This window comes from Mesocricetus auratus, unplaced genomic scaffold, assembly GCF_017639785.1.
Source record: "Mesocricetus auratus isolate SY011 unplaced genomic scaffold, BCM_Maur_2.0 Super-Scaffold_100013, whole genome shotgun sequence".
Taxonomy (NCBI): Eukaryota; Metazoa; Chordata; class Mammalia; order Rodentia; family Cricetidae; genus Mesocricetus; species Mesocricetus auratus.
Window position 1 is genome coordinate 951,831 of NW_024429196.1, and position 18,578 is coordinate 970,408.

Genomic DNA, 18,578 nt, shown 5'->3' on the forward strand with positions numbered 1-18,578 from the left:
CTAGACTAGAGCAGTAACTGGTGAGAATGCACTTCAATTGATAATTTAGTAAAGGAGCTGATAACATTTTCTTTTAAGAGATGGTGTATGTCTCAGCTTCTCAGCTCTGTTATTTCAGGGCAAAAGTTTTGCAGTTAGACAGTAGGTAAAGTGATGAGCAGTGTATGTCGCAACAGGACTTTATTCACAGATGCAGTTGGTTACTGCTCCTTGGTGGGTTAAGTTATTGAAAATATCCAAGTTCCCATGGATTGCATTTATGTGTCATATTTTAAATCTTACTTTAAAAACATGCAATGAATTAGTATAAAATAAAGATATATTACATTGATTTTAGTTTTCAAAAAGTCATTCTGGTCTCATTTAGTCCATTTTATACCACCGTAGCAAAACATAACAGACTGATTTATTGACTCACAATTCTAAAGGCTGTGAGTGGAAGCTAATGAGGGTCTTGTTCTGTCAGCCCTTGCTGAAAGGGCAAAGACAGAGAAGGAGGAGGGTGGATTTGCAGCTCAAGCCTCTCTGTAGCAGGAAGTAGCCGTTCACAAACATTTCTCTTTAGACTCTTGCCCAATGCTTTTCCACTGGTAATTAAGTTTCCAACCCATGTCTCTTAGGGGACACAGTCAACCCATAGCAAACCCGAAATGATGTGTGTGTTGTGCTAGAGCCCATAATAAAATTTTGTTTACACAATGAAATTTGGTTATCTATTCTTGGGTAACAGTGTCCTCTTCAGTATGTAGCTGCTTAAAGCAGTGGCCCAGCTCCCTCTTCCCTCCCCCCATGTTCCCAATCTGCTCAGGAGATCCTGTCCCATTCCCCTTCTCTGGGGTACCTTGCATCTCTCTCTTAGGGTGCTCCCTGTTTCCCAGACTCTCTGGCAGTGGGATTGTAGGCTGACACTCCCCTGATCCATGTCTAAAACCCATATACAAGTGAGTACATACCATGTTTGTCTTTTTGGGGCTGGGTTACCTCACTCAGGATGGTTTCTTCTAGTTCTTTATTAATTTTGGAGATCAGCCCTCGGTCAGATGTGGGGTTAGTGAATATCTTTTCACATTCTGGGAAAAAGAGATGGGGAGAAGAGTAGGGGAGAGGAGGACATGGGGGAACAGGAAGGTTGAGTTGGGGGAAGAACAGAGGATAGCAGGATGAGAGATACCATAAGAGAGGGAGTCATTATAGGTTTGAGGAGAGATCTGGCACTAGTGAGATTTCCAGTGATCTACAAGGATGACACCAACTGGCAAACTAAGCAATAGTGGAGAGGATACCTTAAATGCCCTTCCCTGATAATGAGTTTGATGACTACCTTTTATGCCATTCTAGAGACTTCACCCAGTGGCTGATGGAAGCAGAAGCAGACAGCCACAGCTAAACACTGAACAGAACTCCCGGAACCCAGTGGCAGAAAGGGAGGAGTGATGAGCAACGGGGTCAAGACCAGGCTGGTGAAACCCACAGAGACAGCTGACCTGAACAAAAGGGAGCTCATAGACTCCAGACTGATGGCTGAGAGACGAGCATGGGACTAATCCAGACCCCCTGAATGTGGGTGTCAGTGAGGAGGCCTCGGCAATCTATGAGGCCCTGGGTAGTAGATCCGTATCTCTCCCTGGCATACAAATGGACTTTGGTTGGGATGCTCTCTCAGCCTGGACACATGATGGAGGGCCTAGGCCCTGCTCTGGATCAAATGACATACTCTTGAGATCCCCCATGGAGGGCCTCACTCTCCCTGGGGAGCTGAGTGGGGACTGGGTGGACTGGTAGGGGGGAGAGGGGAGGGAAAAGGAGCTGGGATTGACATGTGAAGCAAGCTTATTTTAATTTAAATTTAAAAAGATTAAAAAAGAAATTTAAAAAGTGGCCAATTATTTCCTTAAATCTTTGTAGCTTAGCAGACTGAGCATCTATGCTCTTCATGGGGTGAGCTGAGCTTCACCTGGAGAGACCGAATTTACTGTGATGGTTGTTTTACATTTTTTTCCAGAAAAGCCTATTTTGTTTTATTCAAACAAGTGCAACTAGGAAACTAGGGAGGGAGACCCAGGCTGGGACAAATAATGGCCACCCCCCCACCACCAAACAAGGGAAGATGGCCTCTATATCCAGTTCACAATTGAAGTCACTCCTTTCTTACTCTGAGGCAGCAACCAAGGGGCAGGGCCCCATCTTCCCTGGAGTAAGGTTGTCCATAACCAGCCTGCTGCACCCCAGCCTCCCTTCCCTCTAGAGTGTCTTGGGGAGGATGAGCGTTTGGTGCTGGTAGTAGCAATGGTGTTTGTCTAAGAATAAACATTGAACAAAGAACCAACACAACTGTGCAGGGGTTGTTTGTGAACAGAGGAAAAGACAGAAGCAGAATCTTGGGGGGCAGATAGGAGCAACAGGAGCAGGGCCGGTGTGGGATGGAGTCAAGGTTAGATCCTTCTAAGTGCTCCACTGGAGGAAGGGAAACAGCCTGAAGTGGAAGAGGGGGAGGAGAGTTTGCATTCCAGCTGCCTTAGGTGGAAGCCAGAGAATAGGGCCTCCCCCTGGAGATATGTGGTAACTCCCCTCTGTCATTACATCCGGTCCCAAGTGAGGGCAAGGTGGGTGGTGCCAATATCGGTCCTATTTCCTATAGTCCATGTAGCTCACCCAACGTGCAGTAAGGTGCTCCGGCAGAAGTGACTGTGAAACCTACCTGGTGACACATTGGTGGGGAGCATGCTGGCATCTAAACACCTCCTGCCCTAACCACACTGCTGATGCCAGGCCAGCCATTTGATGCTTTTAGAATGAGATGGACCCTTGATAGCCAAGGAGCATGTGGGACTGTGTGTGGTCACTGTTCCGCCTCCGAAAGGCCCTCCTCTGCCGCCTTCTCCGGGTTTTAAGGTGTGTGCCTTGGTTCCTTCCTTGGAGCTGTGCCAGCTTTTTGACAGCACCCTTGTTTTTGCTTCCCTTTCCCCGGCCCCTAGATCTCTTCAGTGTTGGCACTTCACTGGGCTCTTCGGAGGCTGCTTGTCCCGCCTGCCTGGGCCTTGCTTCTGAGTCTTCTCCTTTTCCTGCTGGGAGGCCAACAGGCTGGTTGGACTTGAGCTGGACTTGCACATTTTCCTTCTCTATGTGGAAGTAAGAGTGACTGGCTGTGATGTTCTTCTTGGAGCTGCACCAACACCAGAAATAGCCCTGAGTTGGAGTCCCAATTCTGTGATGGCTCTCTTATTGGTGTCTCAGGCTCCCCAGCCGGTTAGGAAGGCAAGTCCTTGTCCACAAACACTTGTCAGGTCTCTGCTTAAATCATGCATTCTTCTGTCCCGTCACAGCTAAGTAGAATTTATAGCCTCATTTTCACAGTCAATGAGACAGCCGAGTACCTACAAATTGGTCAAAGTACGGGCGACAGTGAACTAGGTGACTCAAAGAGGAGGTTCCAGAGCTTCCAGGTTAAGTGACTTGTTACCAAAGCTTTGCTGAACATCCAGCCACCTGTGGAACTCAGTCTGTTCTGGAGTGTCTTTGGAATCATGTTTTTTGTGCTCTCCCATTCCAGATCTTTCTCAGAATCGTTATCTAGAGTGAATCAATTAGTTCAGTTCAGGCTAATCACTGAGCACCAAGGAAGCCAATAAACACGTATGAACTACAGCCGAGAGCTGTTCAACTCACTCACCACCCCGGACCATGGTTTAAATGATTTCCAGCTTCTAGGTTAGATCCAAGTGGAGACCAGAGCCATTTATCTAGTTGGGTAGCTTTCCTATATACTCCACCTGCTACTCATAAAGTGGTAGCGCAGGCCTTTAATCCCAGCACTCCGGAGGCAGAGGCAGGCAGATCTCTGTGAGTTTGAGACCAGCCTGGTCTACAAGAGCTAGTTCTAGCCTCCAAAGCCACAGAGAAACCTTGTCTGGAAAAACAAAACAAACAAACAAAAAAGAATGAAACAGCTGTTATGGTTCTTTGTCTTAGGCTTTTTCATGCGGGCCCTAAGTCTGATCTCTCAGTACCAGTAAAAGCTGCATCATTGATTGTCAAGGAAACCTCTACCCAGTTGAAGATTGATATTTTTTCCTTCAAATTTTCCGTAATTACAGTTCTCCCTTCTAGAAATTCTTCAGTTCTAGGCTTTTCTCCTCAAGCCGTTCGCACTTCAAGGCTCTGATATCCAAGTATAAAGTATAATTTATCTGAACATTGAAAAGATTTTGATTCATCCTCTTGAATTTCACCTTTCCATCTCACTATTCCAACATTCATAGTATAATTTTAGAAACCACTGCCTTCTCTGCCAATCACTATTCTGTGTCTACTCAACCCAATTACCAGTATACATTCCCAAACCTGGACTAAATTTCAAGTAGAATTTATAAAGTTTACAGAGGTCCTCTTAAAATTTCATCTTTTCTGCTGGGCGATGGTGGCACATTCCTTTAATCCCAGCACTCAGGAGGCAGAGGCAGGCAGAGGCAGGCAGATCTCTCTGACTTTGAGGTCAGACTGGTCTAAAAGCAAATTCCAGGACAGCCAGGGCTGTTACACAGAGAAACCCTGTCTCAAAAAAATTCATTTTTTCTGGAGACAACAAGATGGCTATGCTGGCAAAACTGCTTGCATTCAAGCCTGACACCCTGGGTTTGACCCTTAGGCCCCTTGACAGAAGGAGGAAACTGAGTCCTAAAAACCATCCTCTGACCCCCATAGCCACTGTGGCATAAACATGTGCATCACATATTCAGAGCCACAATAATAACAATAAACATAGATTGTTAATTAAAATAACAAAATGTGATTCTTATTATTTCTAAAAGCAGAAAATTTCTCATCAAATATGTTTCCAAACAGTTGAGCCTGGGTAGTGCTCACCTGTGATACACTGAGAGGGAGGGACAGGATTCTGATTTGAGTCTAGCCTAGGCTACAGTGTAAGCCCAGCTCAAAAGGCAAAGAACTACGGCTTCATAGTAAAGTGCTTGTCTGGCACCCATGGGGCACTGAACTGAAGCCCTTGCACTGGGAGAAACCTCATCTAACTATGTAAGTCTTGCACTTTTGGACTGTTCCATGCCCTGCCTCCCAACCCTACATGCTCTAAGATGAAACCTAAATAGACTATTTCTTTCCTTCCCTTGACTCCTAGTCCACAAAGAAAAGATGCTTTTTCTGATAATTTTTTTAAATTTAGTGACAACATAATTGTAAAATCTGACCACAGCTGAGACACCCCTAAAGGAGAAAAACAAATTAAGAGAACATGGAACAGGAAGATTTTGTCATAATCTTACTATTTCTACCCACCTTTTCCTACTTTTTAATTTTATCAAAATAGGCTTTGCTGTTACTTTTGAAGCAAATGATAAATAAGGGACAACATGGATTTGGGTTTTCTGATCAGTGATCATGTTGCTGGATGTTGCTAAGGAGCAGCCCCCTCTGCTTCAGATGAGCACACGTGTGTGTGTGTGTGTGTGTGTGTGTGTGTGTGTGTGTGTGTGTGTGTATGTGATGATCACACAAGACTTGTTATTTATTTTGATTCTTCCAAGACAGGACTTCTCTGTTTAACAGTTCTGGCTGTCCTGGAACTGGCTTTGTAGACCAGACTGGCCTCGAACTCACATAGATCCACTGTCTCTACTCCCAAGTGCTGGGATTAAAGGCGTGCACCACCACCACCCAGTACACACAGGACTTCTAAACAGATGAACTCTGGCTAGCTTCTCAGCAGGTCAGACTTTCAGGATAGATGACCTGTGGTTTGTTTAATGTGACTCTTCTAGGAATGGCTCCCCTTTTGCTTGCACAAGCTTGGGGATGAAGAATGGAAAGGCAGGCCAATGACATGACTGCCTACCACCAAGCCTGTCCTAACCGCTGCTGGTGACACTATAGCATCCTGGATCCTGGCTAGACTGTGCAAGGCAAGGGGTCCTTGACTCTCCTGGTTTTCTGGGGTCTAAGTGAGACTTCAGTTCTCATAAGAGACTTTGCTTTTAGGCAGAGTGCTCACTTATTGGACCAACAATTTGCTCAGCAAGTAAAGGCTCTTGCTACCAAATCAGATGACCTGAGTTCAGTCCATATATCCCACATGGTAGAAAGTGGGAGCAAATGCAAGGGATCCTCCACAGGCATGATATGGCATGTACACACACATGCATAGAATAAAGAAATCTAAATCTAAAGTTATAAAGAGATAAAACTCACTGAGACTTCTTTAAGTCTTTAAGAGTATGGGAAAGAGAAGGGAAATGGGGAGCAAAGGAAGGAGAAGGGGGTCAGGATGAATGCTAGTGTCAGGGATGAGGCTACAGCAGGGGGCATCAGAGGTTTGCTTTCATTCTGTCTCCTGCTGTTGTTTTCCTGCCTACATCTTCTTTCTTTGCTTTTAGTTTTTGGAGTGTGTGTGTGTGTGTGTGTGTGTGTGTGTGTGTGTGTGTGTGTGTGTGATACAGCCTCACTGTGTGTAGTCCAGGCTAGTCATAAGCTCACAATCCTCCTGTCTCAGTCTCTAGAGTGAGAATTGTGTGTGTGTGTGTGTGTGTGACTATAATGACTCTCTTTTTAATTTTTTTAGTTGTTCCAAATTCCTCACTTATCCTCCTTACCATAACTCTTGTAGTATAACCAACCTTATTCTTTGTGAAGACCTACCTCCATCAGTTTTTGTTTCTCTTGATAAACATGGGATGGAAATAATAGCAAAACTAAGACATAATCTTCCTAGGTTAACGTATTGTTTATGCATTTAATTTATGACTGAATATAGCATGCATGTTGTGGTTTGAATGTAAATATCCTTGCATAGGCTCAGGTGTTTGTACTTTTGGCCTGCTGCTGGTGCTGTGCTTGGAAGATTGCAGAACCTTTAGGAGGTAGAGCATCTCTGGAGGAATTGGCTCACTGGGAAAGGCCTTGAGGTTCAATATTAAGGTCCCACTTGCCATTTTCTCTTCTTGACTGCAAAAAAGATGTGGCCAGCTCTCTCAAACTTCTGTTGCCATGCCTTCCATGGCAAATGGTGCCCTCCCTGAATCATGAGCCAAAACAAACCCAGTGCTTACAGTTCTTTTGATAGGCATTTTATTGAAGCAAGAAAAGTTACTAATATAATATGTGACTGAGCCAAGATATTTGACTAATACACTTGGGTTGTTTATTTCTCTTCCAAACCATTTACAGACCAACAGCTTCTGTCATCATCCAGGTGGTGGGAGGCCTTTTGAGTGAGGAAGACTGACTGTCTATTACATTCTAAACATTCCTAAAAAACTGTTCCATCACATGTAATTTGGGGAGGAAGTGTCTGCTATCCCTTGGTAAAAGCCAGGGTTTAGGGGTGAGGAAGCAGCAGAAACAAGGACATTAAGACTGTGATTTCGGGGGAGGGCCTAGGCCCCGCCCTGAATGAAATGACAGACTCTGGAGATCCCCCATGGAGGGTCTCACCCTCCCTGGGGAACGAAGTGGGGAGTGGGTGGGGGGGTGGGGGGACTAGGAGGGTGTATAAGGAGGGGGAGGGAGAGGGAACTGGGATTGACATGTGAAGCAAGCTTGTTTCTACTTCAAATAAAAAAAAATTTTTAAAGACTGTGATTTCATCTTGGACAGCCAAATGATCCCTTGGAACCAGTGGGGCACCATCCTAAGAACACTTAGAAGTTAACAGAAGCTTGCTAAGGTTGTGTGACTATTGCTAAAAACATGTTTCTTTATCCTTGAGAGTAGGTTGGGTCTTGTTCTTTGTCCAAGTCTATTCCTCCAGCTTTCCAGTAATCCTGTAAGCTCTTTCAGTACATTCCAGTTTACTTACTATAACCAGAGTTGGGTTTTGTTGTTTGCAATAACAACAGGCCTAGGTGAACTGCAAATTCCTACTTTGATCTCACTGTAAAAATAAAACAAAAACAGTATCCTAGTCACAACACCAAAAAATGCTTTAAGATGGCAACTTGAGTATCCATGTAGACCATTAGTTGCTCTGGGTATTTTAGAGATACATTTGACATTTTAAACCAGTTCAAGCAACGTATTAGATAGATGAGAAAAATGGAAACTATAAAAATGAAAATTGTTTCACTCATTAACTGTAATTATTGTGAAAACCAAATATAAATATCTCCAAACTGGTACAAGCTAATACTTCTACTCACTTATCCTTCTGTATAAACCAAAATTGGGTATACATTTTTACTTTTTTTTTTGCTCCTTGGCCTTTTGCCCTTTGTAGCCAGTTCTGTATGCAACAAATTTTTATCAATGTTGTGGATTTGTTAACTCAACCACAGAAATTTCTCGAATCTCTTGCATTATTTAGCTTGATTAGTTGATAGAGGAAAAGTCAAGAATAAATATGCTCAGGCTATATGGTATTCTACTGTACATCTTTATCATTAATGGACATTAAACACCCAAGTTGACTAATGGGACAGGAATATTCTGATACAATGAAAGTCCTTAGTGAAATTCTCACCCCTCTCTTCTTAATTTTGTGATCTGAAGCAATCATGTAATCTCCATGCTTCTTGGAATCTCTATCTGCACAAAGAAGATGAAACTATTGTCCTTCCAGGCAGTATGAAGATTAAAGATAAGATTTCTTTTTAAATGTAATTGGGCATAGTATCCTGTGCCTTTAATCCCAGCACCTGGAAGACAAAGGCAGACAGATCTCTGCAAGTTCCAGATTAGCCTGGTCTACATAGTGAACCCTAGGACTACACAGAGAGAGACCCTGTCTCCAAGAAAAAGTTACCTTTTCAAATGTATAAATGAATGGCTAAGTACCCATTATGTGTGAGACCTCTGTTATCCAGTAACCTGTCTTAATTGGGCTATAACTGCTCATTATAAAAGGAAGCATAACAGCTAATCCCATAGTTTTTCCACTTCTGGTCTAAATCATCAATAAGAGCAGCAGTAACATCAGCAATTTTATTTATTTATTTGTTGGCTTTTTAACAGAAGTGTCAATCTGGCTTTAAACTTGTGAGTCTGAAAAAAAACAACTTGTGAGTCTTAACTTTTGCCCCTCAAACACCTCTTTAAGACCAAAGAAAGCTGTGGATCCTCTCATAAGGAATGATAATGTGTCATAAATGAGCTCAGTATTACCACACTGTTTCATCGTCCCTGGGGAGAATGTGATGCTAGCTTAGGTTTGGATTCTGGCCGATGGAATCATATACCCCGGCTAAGCTAGAATACAGACAGACACACCCACTCTTCATGTGCCCAAGAAACTCCTGTTGCAGTTCCCTGAGTTCATGATCCATGCCAGGCATGGGTTTAAAAGACTATTCCTACAGAAGTGATATCATCACCCTATAACATTGAAAAATGATTAGTTAGAAAACATTGGGCAATTGTGAGTAGGATTATTGTGGTCATTGTCTCTCCTTACAGAGTGAGAAGACCTAGGTGCCCAATTAATCTATCCTGAATTGAATTAATTTGTAGCCTATATAACTCCCTTGAGTTGTCTAGCAGGAATTTAGACTACAGCAAAACACCTGCTTATGCACTTTGGAGGGGTTGGTAGAAGCAGAGCTTGTGATGATTTGATGGAGCTTAAAATGCTGCAAAGAGAGTGTGTCAGAGCCCTGTTTGCTGTGGGAACCAGAGAAACCCTATTCTAACAAGAGACAACTGAAGGAAGGGTGGCAAAGTGTCAGGATCCCACCCTGAACTGAATTTACAAGCAAAATTGCCTTAGTAACGGCTTCTAAGTGGGTGCAATCACTAAAAATTAGGAGAATAAAGGAACTCCAGAAAATCACTTTCTGGTTCCTCTGTTTTGATTCAGAGACCTGTAATAGCTTCAAGGCTTGACATTAATTCAGGAACTATGATCTACTTGGGTAGAACCATTTCAAGAATAAGAAACTGAGCCAGGTGTTGGTGGTGCATGCCTTTAATCACAGCACTCAGAAGGGAGAGGCAGGAAGATCTCTAAATACAAGGCTAGACTGCTTTACAGAAGAAGTTCCAAGGCAGCAAGAACCACTCAGAAAAACTCTGTCTCTGGAAAACAATAACACAGCAATGCCTGGAGCCGTGTTGACATCCTGGGTCATGCTGCCATATTGATGTGAGTGGCCTGTGGTGCTGCTCTCTGAAGCCATGTTGATGTCCAGCCTGTGCAATCACTGAAGGCCGTGCAAATGTCCATGAGCTGTATTGATGCCTGAAGCCATGCTGATGTCCATGGGGTGTGTTGCTGCCAAGGGCAATGCTGATGTCCCCCTGGCCTGTGCTTCCACCAAGGGTGCTTATGATGGTATCTGTGGCCCATGCAGTGGCAGAGGGCTATGTTTATGTCCATGGTCTGTACTTCCAGTAGAGACCATGCTGAGGTCCACAGTACATGTTGACATTAGAGACTATCTGGATGCCTGTGGTATGAGCTGTCCCCAGAAACCATGTGCAAACCCATGGGCTGTACTCCTGCTGACTGTAAAGGGTAACAAGCTACTTTCGCCATAGTGTTGATGACTACAAACTCAGAGTTGAGAAAGAATGACATCGAAGGATTCTGTGACAAACCCTACCTACATCCCACTTCCCCAAAAAGTAATAGCCTAGACAGAAAGCCATGGAAGAGAACTCTTAAAACTTGTGATAAAGATGCTGAAGTGTAGCTCTCCAGAACTTATGGCTTCTGGCAGGGGTGTGGGTGGGGAAGGACTGAGTTCTAAGAGGTTGACCACCAGGAGCCTCACATGCTCTAGTGAGTATATGGACAACACAAATTTGATTTGGTTTTTTTCTTTATTTTTCTTCTTTTTTAATGGGGGATGGGTCACAATGGTGAGGGGTGAACCTGGGAAGACTAGGAATTGAGTGTTCTTGGGGTTCATGATATGAAATTTCCAAATAATCAGTAAAAATATTATGAAAAAATCAAGAAAAATGAATAAATATGTTATGTTTGTGCAAAAAAAAAAGCAAAACAAAACAAACAAAAAAGAGTAGTAAACTGAAAGCCTAGGATCTGGCTCAGTAATAGACAATTTGCCTACTATAACAAGATCCCCAGCACAGAAAAAAGACTAAAGCAGAAAGCAATCATACATTCAGTTTTGCTTTCCTTGAAATGTGCCCTCCTGTTACTCTGCTGAGGCTGGGAGAGGTGCACGCTGCTCCAGGACTTTAGGACTCCTACCAACAACACATGCCTCTTCAACAGATGTGGCTACTAGGACAAAAGACAGCATGTGGGACAGTAGCAATGAGCACACACAGAAGGAGGATAAAAAATTGTTTCCATAATGCTGTGCTCCTCGGAAATCCTAGGGAATGAGGGCAGCCTAGATGTCCATCAACAGATAAATGATAAGAAAATGTGACATATATACACAATGGAAATCAAGACTTTTATAGGAAATTGAATGGAACTGGAAATTACTATATTGACTAAAAAAAATTCAGACACACACCAAATGTTTTCTCTCATATGTGAAGCCTAGACTTGTGTATGTGAGATAAAACCAGAGAAGGAACTAGAAAGGGAAGAAGAGTTCTTATGGGGGTCGGAGATGCAGGTGGGGTAATGAAATGTGCCACGAAAGCAGAAGGGAGAGATGGTGTGTGGGAAGGAAGGGGACCAGAGGAGGAGGGTAGATGGAGCACATTCCTCACCAGGAAGACAGTGGGGAAATGAGGGAAGTTAGAACTAAGGCTAATGGCATCTATGTGTAGAAATGTTGTAAGGGAATCAATTCTATTGTATGATAATTTGAAAAAAGAGATGCTGGCTGCCTCTGTGTCTAAGCTTGAGAGATGCTGCCTGTGTGCAAAGTTTCTAATGCTGTAAAAAGCACCACTCCCCTTCTTCTTCCTGTTCTTCTCTCTCATTTCGTCTTATTTTTGTTTTTCTTTTAAATTTGGTTTTGATTTGGGGTGGGAGGTCACAAGGGCAGAAGGCAGATTTGAGGAGATGGAGAAATAAGTGGGATTGGAATGCATGATGTGAAAATCCCCAAAGACTCAATTTAAAAAAATTAAGTGGTCATCAATTGGAGATAGCTTCTGGGTTAGGGATGGGGACTTGTTTGTATCCATTTCATGTCTCAGTGCTGACACCCCAACTAACATAGACCTGTGTAGGCTCTGTGCCTGCCTATGGTACAGTCTCTGTGGGTTCATATGTGTACCCCAACCATGGTGTCTTGAAGGCCTTGTTTCCCTGGTATCTTCCATCCCCACTGACTCTTACAACCTTTCCATTTCCTTTTCCATGCAGCTCCCTGAGCCTTGAAGGGAGGATTTGATGAAGGCATCCCATTTAGGACTGAGTGTTCCAAGGTGTCTTACTCACTGCACACTGTCTACTGGTAGGGCTCTCTATTTGTTCCCATCTGCTGTAGCAGGCAGCTTCTCTGATGTAAGTCAGAGCCACTTGCCAAGTGTGGACCAGACTCTCCCACATCAACCATTAATCAAGAAAATGCTCTCCCAGACTCATGCACAGACTAGTCTGGGGGGAATTTTCTCAATTGTGGTTCTTTGCTTCCAACTCTGATAACTCTAGATTGTGTCAAGTTTACAGAAAAAAAACAACAAAAACACTTTTGGAGGTTTTGTTTTAGTGGGGAAAGTACAGAGAGCAACACACGTTCTGCTTGTGTGAAGGAAACTGGAAGTGGGACAGAGGCCCCACTGACCCAACTTTCCGTTCCCTGCCAATGACCTTGTGGGACAGAGGCCTCACTGACCCAGCTTTCCGTTCCCTGCCAATGGCCCTTTAATTTGGTAGCTTTCAAACTCTGTGGTCCTGAGAACTTTAAAAAAATTATCCTTAATGTTTTAAAATTATTGAAGCCTCAGAGTTTTAACTTCAATGTTTTATTCTATTGATATCTGTCACCTCAGAAATTAAATCTTGGGAAATATAAAAACATTCAATTCATTTAAAAAAATAACCCAATCATCCGTTAACATATTTCTATAAAATCAAACAAGGGTCATTTGTTTCCTTGTTGTGCAAGCCTTTGTAATATCCAGCCTAATTTAGAACTCAGCCAGACTTTTGTCTGCTTCTGCAACATTACATGTCATGTGACCTCCTGAGAAGTGCTTGAAAGCAACAGTTCAACAGTTCAAGTAACATTTTTTCAACATTATGAAAAGATTGTCACCGATTTGAAAAGCCACGCCAGACTGTGCTTGAAAATGCTGTTTTAGTTCATCTGCAAGGAGAGAGGACCACAGCGTGTCTGCGAAGTCTGTATGCTAGCTCAGATGAGAGCAAGAGTGAGGCTGTGAAGTCTGTATCCCAGCTCAGATTAGAGCTGGGCAGCTAAGCCCTTATCTCAGCTCTGTGGCTTCTCTGAGCTACTCCACTTTAGCCAAGTTGTTTAACTTTGTTAGTTTTCTTATTGATAAAAGGGACATAATTACATGATGTATATTAAGTGTGTAACTGTGAAATCAGAAAAATGAAATAAGATATTTAAAGGCATATGTAGGTACTAAGTTTAATTTTGAAATTGAATTTTATTCTTATTTTACATTCAAGCATTCATCATTGGTAATTTGTCTTTCTGCTTTTGTTTTTAAGACAGGTCTCTTATGACCCAGGCTGGCGTTGAATTCTTGATTCTTCTCTCCACCTCCCAAAGAATAAGACTACACGTGTTTGCTACCATGCCTGGCTCTATCTGTATTTCTTTTTTTTTTAATTTATTTAAACTCTCTATTGGTGTGTTTTATCAACTTTCTGTGAAGTTGCTGGTCTTTTTAATTAACTATTGGAGCTTCTTATATTGTATATGTATTAACTCAGTTACTTTTTTAGTATTGTTATTACTCCCCTCTATATCTGTAACTATAATATGTAAACTATGAGAATGCAAAAATTTAAAACTATGGCTCCATAATCCTTTAACCTTTTCTGTGCTATGTTTCTCAGGATAAGGAAATTCTAAATTTGTGTGAGGTACAACAAAATTATTATGTAGAAGAGAAGTCCAAGCCTGTGTCTGCCTCATTGTCACTGAGTGAGTAATCACAAACAGGTCTTCAGAGAACATGCCACCTGGGCTGATTCAGTCTGAGTTTCAACCTCAGAATCCATGGGGTCAAAGTGGAAAACCAGGTCCTAGATTGTTCTCTAAACTCCATACACATGCAGCAGTGTCTGTGCACTTCCTCACATAAAACAAATAGTATTTTTAGGGAGGTATGTCATTCTCTACCCAACAATACAGGGACTGGAGAGATTGCTTGGTGGGTAAGAGGACACACTATTCTTATAGAGGATAGGGTTCAGTTCTCATTGCCTACACTGAGAGGTTCACATCTGCCTGCACCTCCAGCTCCAGGGTATCCTATACCCTATTTGGCCTCTGCACTCACCTCCACTCACATGCATATATGTATACACAGACACACATGCATATGCATAACTTTAAAATGATAAAAATTAGAATCTTAAAAGAAGAAGGGGGAGGCTAGACAGCTGCTTAGTGGTGAAGAGCACTTACTGCTCTTGCAGAAGACCCAAGACTAGCTCCCAGCACACATGTACAATGACTCTTAACCACCTGTGACTTCAGCTTCAGAGGGATCCAACACCTGTAGTCTCCTGGAGGGACCTGCAGTCATGCACACACACACAGACACACACACTCATGTAATTAAAATTAAAATACATCTTTTAGAATACTACATTTTAGTCTTCAGCATCATATCCTGATGCACAACCTGGTAGAATCCCAGTGATCCACCAGAGGCCATGACCACTGCCAGAACTCTAAGCCCCCAACTCTGTTGAAGGGACTTCAGATGAACCAGAGGTCACACCAGCCATCAGAAGTCCAGCCTCCACCTCCTGTGGATACCATCTACTCAACCACAGGCCACTGCAGCAAGAAGACAAAAGATGAAACAGAAACCAAGGAACAAAACACCCATTCAACAGACAAACTCAGAAATCAGTACCCAGACCCAAACCCAGATGACTAGATATCAGTGTAACACAACAACTGCCAAGGGAATATGTTACCACCAGAGCCCTGATATCCTACTATAGCCAGTGCTAAATATGCCAACGCTGCTGAAGCACAAGAAAATGACTTTTTTTTGTTTTTTCGAGACAGGGTTTCTCTGTGGCTTTGGAGGCTGTCCTGGAAGTCACTTTGTAGACCAGGCTGGCCTCGAACTCACAGAGATCCGCCTGCCTCTGCCTCCCAAGTGCTGGGATTAAAGGCGTGCACCACCAACCCCCAGCTAAGAAAATGACTTTGAAACCAACTTTTTGAGCATGATAGAAGCCCTTAAAGAGGAAATGAATGCATCCCTTAACAAAATAGAGAAAAAGACAAACAAAAAAATTGGAGAAAACCCTCAAGGAAAGCCAAGAAAAAAAACCCATTAAAGGAAACAAAACTGTTCAAAACTCAAAAAATGGAAATAGAAGCAATAAAAAACAAAAACTGAGGGAATTCTAGAAATAGAAAATCTAGACAAGTGAACAACAGCTACAGATGCAAGCATCATGAACAGAATATAAGAGATGGAAGAGAGAATCTTAAGATTGAGGATACCATAGAAGAGATAGATACATCAAAGAAAATGTTAGATCTAAAATATTCCTGACACAAACTTCCAGGAAATCTGAGACACCATGAAAATATCAAACCTAAAGATAATAGAAATAGAAGAAGGAGAAGAATCCCAGATCAAAACCTCAGAAAATATTTTCAGCATAATCATAGAAGAAAATTTTCATAAGCTGAAGAAAGATATTCCTGTAAAGGTACAAGAAGCTTACAGAACACCAAATAGATTGGACCAAAAAAGAAAGTTCCCTTGCCACACAATAGTCAAAACACTAAACATGCTGACCAAAGAAATACTATTAAATACTGCAAAGGGAAAAGGCCAGGTAACACATAATAAAAATTAAACTGAGGGCTGAAATCAATAAAATAAAAACAGAGAGAAATAATACAAAGAATCAATGAAACAGAGTTGTTTCTTTAAGGAAATCAATAAGATAGAAACCCTTATCCAGGTAACTAAAAGACACAGAGACAATATCAAAATTAAGAAAATCAGAAACAAAAAGGGGACATAACAACAGACACTGAGAAAATCCAAAGTATCATTAGGTCATACTTTAAAGTCTATAATCCACAAAATTAGAAAATCTAAAAGAAATGGATAATTTTCTTGATAGACACCACTTGTGAAAGTTATGTCAAGATCATTTGGGCTGGAAAGATGATTCAGAGGTTAAGAACACTGACTGTTTTCTACAGGTCCTGAGTTCAATTCCCAGCAACCATGTGGTGGCTCACAACCATCTGTAGTGGGATCTGGTGTCCTCTTCTGACCTGCAGGCACAAAAGCAGACAGAGCACTACATACATACTAAATAAATAAATACATCTTTAAAAAAAGACCAGATAATGCCGGGCATTGGTGGCACACGCCTTTAATCCCAGCACTCGGGAGGCAGAGGCAGGAGGATCTCTGTGAGTTCGAGGCCAGCCTGGTCTACAAAGTGAGTTCCAGGACAGCCTCCAAAGCTACAGAGAAACCCTGTCTCGAAAAACCAAAAAAAAAAAGACCAGATAAATTATTTATTTATTATTTATTTACCTCTGTGGTTTGAAAGAAAAATGGCCCCCAAAGGGAGTGGCACTATTAGGAAGTGTGGCTTTGTTGGAGTAGGTATGTACTTACTGGAGGAAGTGTGTCACTTTGGAGGCAGATTTTGGGGTCTCATATATGCTTCAGACACACCAAGGGTCATAGTACATTTCCTGATGTCTTTGGATCAAGATGTAAGGACTCTCAGCTCCAGCATCATGCCTGCCTGAATGCTGCCATGCTACCCACCATGATGATAATGGACTAAACCTCTGAACTCTAAGTGAGCCACTCCAATGAAATGTTTTCCTTTAAAAGAGTTGTTATGGTCATGATTTCTCTTCACAGAAATAGAAACACTAAGATATTTGCTTGTTTTATTAGTTAGTTTTTCAAGACAGGGTTTCTGTGTGCAGCCTTGACAAATTCTGTCCTGGAACTTGCTCTGTAAATCAGGTTGGCCTCAAATTAAAAGATATCCACTTGCTTCTGCCTCCTGAGTGCTGTGATTAAAGGCATGCACCACCACTGCCTAGAACAATTTAAATAGACCTATAATCCCCAAGGAAACAGAAACACTCATTAAAAGTCTCCCAACCAAAAAAGCCTAAGGTCAGATGATTTTAGTGTAGAGTTCTACAAGACTTTCAAAGAAGATCTAAAGTCAATACTCCTTCCTCAATTTATTCCACAAAATAGAAAAGAAGGAATATTGTCATATTCCTTTTATGAGGCCACAGTAACCAAGATACCTAAAACAATACACAGATTCAACAAAGAAGAGAATTACAGGGTAGTTTCATGAACATAGATACAAAAGTACTCAATAAAGTACTCATAATCCAAATTCAAGAGCACAACAAAAAGATCATCCACCATAATCAAGTAGGCTTCATCCTAGAGATTCAGGGATGGTTCAACATATGAAAATATGTCAATATAACCCACCATATAAACAAACTGAGAGGCGGGGGGGGGAGGAGGAGGATGACAATGATGATGGAGGACATGATCATCTCATTAGGTCAAGGTACATAACTAAACATAATGAAAGCAAAGTACAGCAAGCCTATAGCCAACATCAAATTAAATGGAGAGAACATCAAAGCGAATTCACTAGAATCAGTAACAAGACAAGGTTGTCTACTCTCTCCATATCTGTTCAATACAGTACTTGAAGTTCTACCTGGAGCAATAAGACAACTGAAGGAGATCAAGGGGGTACAAATTAGAAAGGAAGAAGTCAAAGTATCATTCTTTGCTAATGATACGATAGTATGTTGCAGGATATTTGATGTCATTGTGACACTATGAGATTGTTAATAAAGTTAACCTTGAAACAGGGGTGGGGTAAATGACTAACTGACCAGAATTAGTCAGAGATTTTGGAGAACCCAGCATACAATAGAGAGGCACAGGAAAAAGTAGGGAGGGGCTTAAAAGGATTCATGAACTTTTTTGATCTGGGAAGCATGAAGACAGGGTCATCTGGTCATTCCTCCATTGCTTTCTTGAGCTATCGGGTTTTTAACCCCAATATCTCATTCTTAATTTTTATTAATAATTGAGTAATTTAGATAATTGATTCAATAGTATACATAAGCAACCCCAAAAATTCTACCAATGAATTCCTACAGCTGATTAACACCTTCATCAAAGTAGCTGAATAAATTCCAAAAAATCAGTAGCCCTCCTATATACAAAAAAAAAGGGCTGAGAAAGAAATCAGGGAAACAGTACCTTTAACAATAGCTACAAATAATATAAAATATCTTGGAGTAATTCTAACCAAGCAAGAGAAAGACCTGTATGGTAAAAATTTCAAATGTTTGAAGGAAGAAATTGAAGCAGATATCAGAAGATGGAAAAATCTCCCATGCTCATAGATCTGTAGGATTAACATAATAAAAATGACCATCTTACCAAAGGCAATCTACAGATTCAATTAAATCCCCATGAAAATTCCAACACCATTTTTTATA